Source organism: Larimichthys crocea, chromosome XIII (genome assembly GCF_000972845.2).
Source record: "Larimichthys crocea isolate SSNF chromosome XIII, L_crocea_2.0, whole genome shotgun sequence".
Classification (NCBI taxonomy): Eukaryota; Metazoa; Chordata; class Actinopteri; family Sciaenidae; genus Larimichthys; species Larimichthys crocea.
In genome coordinates, this window is record NC_040023.1 from 1,479,771 (window position 1) to 1,491,297 (window position 11,527).

Genomic DNA, 11,527 nt, shown 5'->3' on the forward strand with positions numbered 1-11,527 from the left:
TACAGATTCTAAATCTAGTTATAAGTCTTCGAAATTTTAAATCATATCCAGTTTTAGAGTTGCTTTAGGCTCAATGTGACTGGGAAACTAGTTTCAGCTTCAGGGAGTGCATTATAGAGGAAATACTGCAGTGTGTAGAAATAAGTACAGTGTAGCTATCTCACCTTGAGATGAACTCTCTAAACATCGTCCATTCATTCACAGTGGAAGTCTTATCACTGGGAATGCAACATTATTTTTGCCGCTGCACCTGTGACTGCTGGTCCGACTTCCTGCGACAGGAGCTGGTAATGGGAAAGCAAAATGCAGAGTTTTCATGTACCACCGATATTACAAGCCATTTTTTTCATAGCATGTCTGCATTTTATCAAGGTTTCATGATGCAAACCCATCAATGAATGAATTATGTTTACCTGTATCCCCATTGTTGCATGTAGACATAATGTTCTGGTCTGACATTGAACTTGAGATGCTGTAAGAATCAAAGAGAGCAGACTGACTTGAGCAGCCCCGAAGCTATTGTCATGGGCGGTACTGGTTTAGATGGCATTGAAAGAGCAATATTTCACATTTTCTGTTACTGAGAATTGAATGACAATCGAATAGAATAGAATACATGTCAGTGTTTTAAACAGAATGCACAACTTAAGACGCACTCAATGGGCCCATTTTCAGAATACATATAGACTTACAGTTGAAATTAAAAGTGCCAATGATTTTGGTCTGTTTACATCTCCATACATGTTCTGAGTCCACCTGATAGCTCCCTAAATAATCCAGCAGATTCAATAGGCGGCACATAAAAATTCAGGAAATGAATTCCAGCAGCAGCAGCATATTTTTCAGCAGAGCCAGAGGCGGTCCTTTTTTCCTCTTATACACTAATGCTTTACCCTCTTTAGTTAACGAGCTGGTTTCTCTTCCACCTTTGAAACACATCATTTCCTTTGCATGCATGCATAATTTCCTGTGTGTTCCTGTGAATATAGTATTAGCATATTAGGTAGGAAGGAGACATCCAACCAATTAAATCTACCACACATATAGAACAGACATAAAGTAAATGACTGCAAAATGCCAGCAAGTTCAAATGCATTTTTATCTGCTAATGTTGAGAAATCATTAACACATAACCGTACACAAAATCTGGTCGTTGTGGCATTTGGGAAGGCCGAGCAGCAAAATGTTTCTTCACAAAATAGATTAAGATCAACAAGGGATCCAGACAGCTGAGGTCACATTCGGATAAACTGTGAATTAATTAGGATTGTACCTCATTTCCATGGGAGAATGGATTGCACTGGGCAGCTGGACTAAAGTTTCACGTTGTGTAATGAGGAACAACTTTTTTTTTTTAAATGGAGGCCTGTATGACCTTTACTGACCTCTGTTGGCGGCCAGTAGGAAGTGCATCAACACCGACTTTTCCCGGTAATGGACAGATGAGTATGGTTCAATGACACCTGTAGGGTTGGTATAATAAAGCACAAAATAACTCTCTACTGTGGCCTATTTTCTAAAAACTAGAATTACTTCTGACCCACTGTGACTTGTTTTTACCAAACCGCTATGATGCAGTTTGAAACATTATCTATCAAGACAGATTAATATAATCTGATCATATTACACATCTGCATCAACTCGGACTAAAGCATGGAACGTGCTCAGAAAGTTGCTGTTTCTGTCAGAACTTCTTGCTCATTATGAGAATAAGTTATGAACAACTGAATATCAAGATACAAAATTTTATGGGGTGCTGTTTGTAAAGCGTCTCGCTCTGAAAATAACAGCAACATTTTGTCACATTTAGCTAAAAACAATGTTTAAAAAACTGGTTTGAATTTTTGAGAGTCACTTTTTTGCACATTTAGAACAATATTTGTGAACTTAGAGCTATTTTAAATATTTAAATCTAAATGTTAAATGTAAAATCTAAATGCTAAATCTAAATCTAAATGTTAAATATAAATATAAATGTTAAATATAAATATAAATGTTAAATATAAATCTAAATGTTAAATATAAATCTTAAATATAGATCTAAATGTTAAATATAAATATAAATCTAAATGTTGAAGCTAAATGTTTCGAGTGAAACTAAATATTTAGCTAAAATGCAAATTCAAATGCCGGTAACCGGAAGTGCCAAAACAAAAGCTCGAGGAGGTTAGAGCATGTTTATAGTGGCAAATAACGAATAAAACCCATCTTATCCGGGGAAATGGACTCTTGGACATGGATTATCGTGATGTTATATTTAACATTTGGATTTAGATTTAGCATTTAGATTTAGATTTAGCATTTAGATTTTACATTTAACATTTGGATTTAAATATTTAAAATATCTCTAAGTTCACAAATATTGTTCTAAATGTGCAAAAAAGTGACTCTCAAAAATTCAAACCAGTTTTTTAAACATTGTTTTTAGCTAAATGTGATAAAATGTTGCTGTTATTTTCAGAGCAAGACGCTTTACAAACGGCACCCCATAAAATGTTGCATTTTGAATTAATTGTACATCAGTGAATCCAGTTCTGACTAGTATACAAGTCATTTCAATAGTAGTAGCACTGATATGAACAGTTTTTGTTTAAAGGGATGATTCCAGTTCCAGCGGTGTAAGTGCTTCAAAATGGCGACCACCTGGATGTCATTGCCGCCAAAATGAGCGTACAGGTTTGACTCACACGGTGAAGAAAAGGTTAGAGCCATGGTTAGAACCATTATAACCACGTCATGGTGGACCGAGCTCTGTCTGAAATGGACCTGTCGTCAAAATGGTGACTTGACTTTGACTTTTTTTTCTGCTGCTGTTGGATAAAGTTATGGAAACGTTTTGTGTTTGACATGTTTCACTTCATAGTTGGTGTGTGTGGTCAAACACTGACACTTTAACAACACAACAAACACAGCAGCTTTGTGTATTGTCTGTTAATAACGTTAGCTAAAAAATAATAATAAATATATCTAATGTTAAGACATTAGCTCGTAGCACTAGCTACAAACGAGCTAATGTCTTAACATTAGTTATATTTGTTATTTTTTAATTTATTTATTTTTTAATTTTATTATTATATTTAGTGTAACCTGCTTGCTTGTGCTGCTTGTGTTCTTTAATTGTGTTTAGGCGCAGTTTGTTATTTCATAGTTATTCACGTTACAATTAGTGTAAGAGAAGTGGTGAAATAATGCTTCTTTTCTTTAAGGTTTCTTTACGAGTATAAACTAATTAAAACATACTTGCGCATACTAGTGAATAAAGTAAATAGTAAACATAGCCACCTAAATCTTACACAGTGGAACTCTGAGTAAAAGTAGTAATACTCCAGTGTAAAAATACTCAACTACATTTAAAAATGAGCAGCGTTTCAACCATGAACCTGGTTAAGATAGAGCAGATACTCATTACACTGTCTGGTAGTTTAATAAAAGCTAAAGCCTCATATTTCTAAAGGTGTCACATATTTGCTCTGCACAGCCAGAGTCCACCCACACAGTGTTTTCACTTAATGCAATGTTTCCTAATCAGTGCTGTGCCTGATGTTGGTGTACCTGCTGCCTGTAATCAGTCTTTGACAGAGAGTTTGGTGATGCCCCACATAACTCACACCTGACTAAAGGTGGAATCAGCCGGAGTGATTGGAAACTCCTGTGCCTGTGTGCCACGCAGGATTTGTGAAGGAACTAGTAACTTTATGTGTCACGCTGTATTTGATTTGCCTCATATGGCCACTAGATGGCGCTAGCTGACCTCTGTAACTTGAACACTTCAGTCTGGATGATGCGTGTGATGTCTGTATGACATCTTACATTCATTTTTTATTATTTTTTGACCTTTTCAAGCTTTATTTTGATAGAGACAGCTGAAGAGTGACAGGAAATGTGGGAGAGAGAGAGATGGGGAATGACATGTGGGAAAGAGCCACAGGTCAGATTCCACAGCAAAGACTGAGCCTTTGTACATGGGGCGGATGCTCTAACTGAGCTAAACACCGCCTCAGCGCTTTTTGTTTTCAGAAAGTAATTGATGGTTTGGTTTCAGCATTGTCTGGATGACTCTTCATCTCTGTCCAACTGGAAACAAACTGGCATGTTTCTGCTTCAGATGTGACTAAATTAGTTTTTAAAAAGCAGACCATAATAAAACTCTTTATAGACAGTCATGTGGGGAATCAGAAGGACCTTGGTTGTCTTTGCAGTGTTTGATGTAAGCTTTGGTCTTACTGCACTGGTAGTGATCAGTAGATGGAGCCAGCTGACCTGTAAACGGGCCTGGCAGCCTGTACAGTGTGGAACTTTGCTAATGAAAAACTTTCTGATCAGGTATTAAATTCTGTTCATTAAGATTTGATAAAATGATCTAATCTTAGGTGTTTACTTTGCACATCAGGGTGTGTAGTCTTGTGTTATGGTAGCTGTGTTACTCTAACCTGAAATGCACTTGATTGTATTGGCCTTAGGAGATCAGTAGATGGCGCCAGTTAACTTCTGAACAGCTTTACTGCTGCTCAATAAGAAGTTTGTCTTTTTAGATGACATAAAACATAAACACAGTCACTGTCTAAATGACTGCATCTATGTTTTACCGAGCATGTCCAGACCAAAATGAATAAATGACTGAATCACATTAAGAGTCATGGATTACAGAGGGTGGGGACAGTACAGCTTGTGTTTATAATGTTGTCTTCAGAAAATGTGAGGTACTTAAATTTAAGTTATAAATATTAAGGAATAAAAGAACATTTCTAGATTTTATTCATTTTTCTTTTTTTATGAAAGTAGAGGCGCCGATGTCGACATTCCTGTGTGTAAAGCATGCCCCCCCCCCATTAAGTGTTCCTCCAGAACAGAGAAACAATAGAACAATTGATGCACCAGCGTGGAGCTCTGTGGTATGATGTGTGCGTTTGTATTGGATTTTTATTGTCCAGATGTCGTCAGTAGATGGAGCTTGATGACCTTTGATACTTGAGATTCCTCTGCACGAGTGTAAAGCATAAAACGGCAGCAGACAGTGTTGCTAAACTTTATTGCTTGCCCTTTTCAGTGAAGCAGACTTTACTTGGAGAAACATTTATTTATCACTCAGAGGTAACGAAGAGCAAAAAGAAGAAACTGCAGTGTTAATGCATTCTTTCTGCAAATGTAGATCAAAATGGAGTTCACACAGACAAAGTAGTTTGGGTAGTCAGTGTCTGTTACCAAGAGCTGACTTTTTCCCCTTGCTTAGAACCTTTGTGATTCTGCCCTCTCTCTGGTCGTGACAGCGAGGGGACAAAGAAGAACATTCAGCCCCGCTGTGTGTTAGTCAAACTGGGACAAGCTGAGGCTGCAGGGTCCGTGGGAAAAGATAATGATGCAGTGAAGCTCCTCGAGAAGTCCTTTCGTGTATGAAGCCCTTGTGTAGCCATGTGAGTGTAGAGGAGAGAGTGTCGAGAGGGTAATTGCAACAAAGACAAAGACAGAAGCCATAATTTGTCCCTCCTGCTCCACTAATGGAGAGAAAAGGTGGTTAGGGATCAGGTTAACAGATAGAGGATGTGGATGATGTTCTGTTTAGCATACAGCCTGGACGTTTATGTTTTCATTTTAGCATCAAACCAAAAACTTGAAAAAAGAATGCGACAGTTCTGAATACACTGCTGTAACGTGCTGAAAGTGAATGTGATACTGAATGTGTCATTTTAACAGTAAGAAAAGTCAAATAAATACACCTTGATCATTTGTATTTTAAGATGCATTCCTCCTTTACCACCGACCATCTCTTTCAGTTCATCATTGGCCATGAAACTGTGTGTTCCTGACGTCTGAAACAAAGAGTCACACGTCAAAAATCTGACAGTGAAACATGTTTCATTGTCTCACCGTTCTCTTGCAATCACTGAAAGAGTCTCGCTGCTTCCTCTGTTTTCTCTTGCAGCATCCTGGAAGCTTTCCTCTTTGTGCTTTCTTTCTCCCAGAGACACTGAGCTTCAGTAGCACCAGAATGAATAAATAAATACATACATGCTAACACACACACACACACACACACACACACACACACACACAAACCACATGTGAATTGCTGATATAAACAGTATGAGGTTAACACAACCAGCAGCCCCGAGAATGTTTAGAAAAGTGAGGTTAATTGTTTCTGGATATTCAAAAAAAGATTTTCTGAATCACTTTGAAGCGTTCAAACCTGAAATTTTACGCCAATCTAGTTGAAGCGATCACCGCTTGTCATTCTTTCCTGAACTGTATTTTTTTCTTCCTGTGGTATTTTCTTATCCTCCCATTTGAAACCGGAGCTTCTAAACTGTTTCTTCCGATCACCCAGCCTTCCCGCAGTCTTCCTCCTGTGACAGAAAGCTTTCCCAGATTTCTCCAGCTTTCTGTCTTCGACCGCTCTCAAATCAATCTGGGATTAGGCTTGATTACATGGATACCCCTTTGGGACGCTTTATTTCAATGAATTAGTTGAGTGAATGAACAGAACTGCAACAGAACGGTATTTTGTACCAGCCACATAAATTATGCATAGTCTGTGGATATCAACCAGCCTTGATCATCTTTTTTATGGTTTGCATTCAGAGTGAGAGAAATTGTTAATTGCCAGCCTTGTCACATATAATCTGGGCTGTGTTTGATGTACAATAGGGGTGCAGTCTATATGTTGGTTATTTATTTATGTGCTGATGGAGATGCTGTGTGTGATGAAACGGAGACCCAGATACAATGTTTGTGTGGTGGTTTTATGTTTTACTCTATATGGTTATTGCCAGAAAAATGCCAAATTGAACAAACAAGAAACATTGGTTGATTGCACAGAAATCATTCAACTCGCATTAATGACAGTTGCTGCAGCATGTATTTTCTCTTTCTGCAGTTTAATTCTTTCTCTGCCACATCACGTTCATGAGTACGATTAAGAAATATCTGTGCAGCAGAGTAGAACATCCACACCGCTCGATGCTAAAACAAACCGTGCACACTTTGATTTGAATTTGAGGGCCTTCATAATGAGTAATAAACAGTGTTAATGTGCTCTAATTCAAGCTGACCACACTGATAGTGTTCGTGACAGCGAGAAAGGTGTAAATTTAGCTTCACAGACGACCGTGGCACAAAAGCAGTTATACAAACATATTTTTCCCGAGATGGAAATAATTTCACTCGGGGCATAATTATATTCATATGCATCCCTGAGTTGTTATTAAAGCATACGAGTGTTGAAATATGATTGACAGAGGTGCATAAATCTGTGATCAGCGTGCCCCGAGTATCCAGTGATTCCGAGGGCTTGAAATATTTAAAAATGCAAATTGCATGCAACAATTTGCATATGGCAGCATTTAAAACCAGTGTCCTTGCCTAAAGAGGGTTTTGTAGTAGACAAAGAGAGGGATTATGGGTGGACACCCACCCGTGTTTTGATCGCAGCACCACTGGTCAAGTCAGATTTCTGTAAACAATAGGCTACTCAAGAGGCTTGATGGTGTATTTAGTCACACATGTGCAGTGCCTGCAAGTGCTGTGACTAAATGTAAATTATCATCTGGCTTAGAGGCTTTTGCAATAATATCCTCATCTTCTTTGTCCTTGAAATGAGAACAATCAAAGATATGAGAAACTCGTATTTTGTTTAAATGTATTACCAAATGTACTTTTTATTTATACTGTAGATAGATAGATAGATAGATAGATAGATAGATAGATAGATAGATAGATAGATAGATAGATAGATAGATAGATAGATAGATAGATAGATAGATACTTACTTACTTCTCATCAGCAGAGGTAATCGATTAGCATGACATGCTCAGCCATGTCCAACAGCGAGGGGCTACAATGTTAGATTAAATGCCGGCCAGATCCTCATCAGGAAAAAAATCAATGGTTGTTGTTAAGGGCGAATAGTGTCCGAGGGGGGTGGGGGATGGAGGATTGTAGAGTCACTTTACATGGTGTGTCCTGGGCTGTTTGCACTGTGGCGCCTGCTTGTATTGACCTGGATAGGAAGCCTGGATGAGGGGGAGGAGAGAGAGAGAATTTGTCACCATAGTCCTCGTTCACTTCCACTGACTTTGGACGATCACACAACTCTTGCTTGAGCAAAGGCACAGCAGAGTGTGTGATGTGTTAATGTGCACATTTCTTCACTTATTTCACATTTACAATAAAGTGTGTCAATGCAGATTCCTACACTTGAACTTTTTCTTTTTACCAATATACAAAACCTGAATTTTAAACTTTTAGAAACCAATCACTACCAAACGTGCACATGATATTCTGAAAGCAGTTTGTAATAATTTTGAGCAGTTTTACTGTCAACTCTGCATCGTACAGATACAGTTGTACATGTCTTTAACTTAATTTTCAAATGTCATTTAAAAGTTTCATTTTGGTTGTTTTTATTTCGGGTTTTTTAGCACATTTACATGAAATGCAAGCAGCCTACTTTACTGTTATTTATACTTATTATACTTATTAAGTATGCTACTCATACTTGTACTTTCCTATTTATTTTTAGAATTGGGTTCATAGGTATAAAAGCTGGGCATAGTTTAACATTAGACACATGGCAACACATGAACAATTGTCTGAGCATCCTGATGATCTCATTAGAACAATTTAATATTATTAACAATTTCCTCATTAAACACGAACGAGCTCAGTGGCCGTGTCGTCCTTTCTTTACTTTTACATAATTGGCTCCTGCTCGTTTTGAGAAACGGCCACGAGTTTCTTTGTCTCCAGATGTGTGTGGAAAGTGACGGGGGAGTCACACTGCAAACTCTGACTGCTTCTAATCTATACGGATCTTTCACAAAGCTACTCTAAACATCACTAACAGTGTATATTATATATTATATTTTGTCCCATTGTCAAACATTGCTTTTCTTACTTTTATTAATGTAATGATAATTTGTATTTCAAATCTTAAATCATTTCATTACATTTGATTTTTGTGTTTTTTGCTCAGCAGTGTTTAGTCAGCTAACTTGAACTATGTATTTTGTATTATTATATTATTATATTATAATGTATTTTGCTTTGTGGCAGGCGCGGACTATTAGAAAGATGGGCATGGCATGTATGATATATTATTCTGCATCATATTTTATAATTAAACAAATAATAATGATAAGAGGAAGAATTTGATTTTATTAAAAATAGTTTTTTTCCCCTCATCTTCTCTTAAATGCACTGATGCCCCCACTATGAAAAGCACTGCTTTAGATGACATCATGTGCAGTGCAGCTGTTTGGATCAGCACTTATTAAACACTCAACTCTTAATCCTCGAGAACAACAACCTGAACTGGGCTTCATATAGCTCAAAGAATGCATTTCTAGTGATTTGACCTTAAAACTATTCATAACTGATTTTATTGGACAGTTTTTCAGGACTGGTTCCAGAAAAACCTCCATATTTTTCCAGTTTGGCCTGTAGTAAAAACTCAAGGACAGTCCGGTTAGTGGTGTATTTCCTCCAATCAGGTGCAGAGCGGGTTCATGTTGATGTTTCTCTCATGAAGAGCACATATTAATATTTTTTAGTCGGTCAGAAGCTGATCCAATCATCTGAAATGTACTTTTGGTTTCCCACCATTAACATCCCTAATACAAGTAAATGCCTGTTGAGCCTTCCCAGACCGCACTGAGCAGAGTGACATTTCTGGTCTGGCATGTGTGAGGATAGTCTCCCACAGCTATAGTGTTTTGAACACATAAGTCATGTGTAGTCACTGCTCGGTACAGCCTGTCATAATGTTGTGTCATTTCAGCAAGTAGACTCAGCTAGCTGGGAAGCACTAATTAGGTAGCATTAAAACAAAATAAACAGAAAAAATCAATAGTATTACTTTGTAGCTTACTGCCTGCACCAACTGTGAACGGAGCCACTCTTCAGTCAGTGCTTTGAAGATTATTCCTGTAGTCTTTTTAAATAACAATGTAGCAGAACTCGGCAGGATTTCTTTATTTGCTCATATTGCCATATTGCCTGGCAGAGCCACCATCCACAGAACAAGCTGAACACCAGTAGAAAGTGCAGTCGTTTTATTGTTGATGACATCCAAAAGTTCAGCAATGGCAGCTTGTTCTGCTCCACAGGAATGACTGTATATGGACTTCTCATGATGCACTCATTATGTCGCTCCTTACTTGGCCAAATGGATACAACCCAAAATAAAAACAAGTTATCGAAGAACTTCTGGAGGTGGCCTGACCCGTAGTCAAATCTGAACTCTGTGGTGGAAAAGTGAGTAAGAAAAGAGACGTTAGAATTCCCTCAGGCCTCCATGAGCAACTCTGCAGTGTTTCTGTCCAACCATTACTGCAGTAATTACTCACCATTACTCTTAGTTTGAGTTTTAACATTAATGTATGAAATGAAACTGGACACAATTAAGCAACTGCAGATTTTTCTTCTTTGATAATGGCTATTAAACAGATTTAGACATTCTAAAATGCCAATGAAGCTGGACTTGTACCACCTGTGTGAGTGTGTGTGGGCTCTGTGGCTGTGATACATATAATTTATCTTTCTTTAATATTTAGTTTCAGACATTTCTGTTTGCATGCTTTAATTAAAATAAGGTCCATATGATATTTTCCTTTCTTGGTTCTTTTCATGACAACAACAACATACCTAGTTGAAGACATACAGTTCCTCTTTAAATAAGCCCTCTATGATTTGTGAGTAATTACTCAGACCCTTTGCTATAGGTCTTCTATAAGGCATCATACACTTGAATATTTATTAGCACCCACTAACAAAATAGTGGGAAAAGGCTCTCATCATCTCACAATGTATTATTCTCTTCCCCTGCTCTCCACACCTCACACCCTCTCGACTCCACAACTCTCAAGGACAAAGGGGGAATTACTTCACTGTTTTGCTGGTGTGTGTCTTGTGTTTCTGGGGCAACAGAGAGATTATTACTGCAGCGAGAGCCCTAGGTGCTGCTGGTGATGCCAGATAATTATGCATAAACAAACCAGAAATTCAGAAAAGGTGTGCTGCCAAGGCTCTCAGGCCATATCAAATGGCAGAAAAGGGAACCAATAAGAACACAAAATACAGTTTATGCATAATTGGAATTTTGCATCAGTGGTAAAAAAAGATATAAAACTAAATTATTCTGAAGCTTTGGCATGCTTTTCTTTTTAAAAATAAGCATTTGGTCGATGGTTGTTGATTCCTGGCGGTGTGTACTGGTCTCCCCTTATTACAGATACATACAGTCATTCTGAATAGGCATCATATGTCTTTACAGTATAACACAATCGGTATCATCTAAAACTGTGTTTTGTATTACATAAATATATTACTTTATTCTACCAAATAAATTAACACTGTAAACATTGTTACCCTTTTTAATTATTCAGGTGTAGATGGGTGTTTGTTGTGGCACTTAGTGTGTATTTAGATTGAATTGAACTTTTCTTGTAGTTTAACAGTTTTTATTACAACCTCATTAATTAAGATGTAGTTGCAAAAGAAAATAAACAGAAACAATATCCAAGGATCAGCA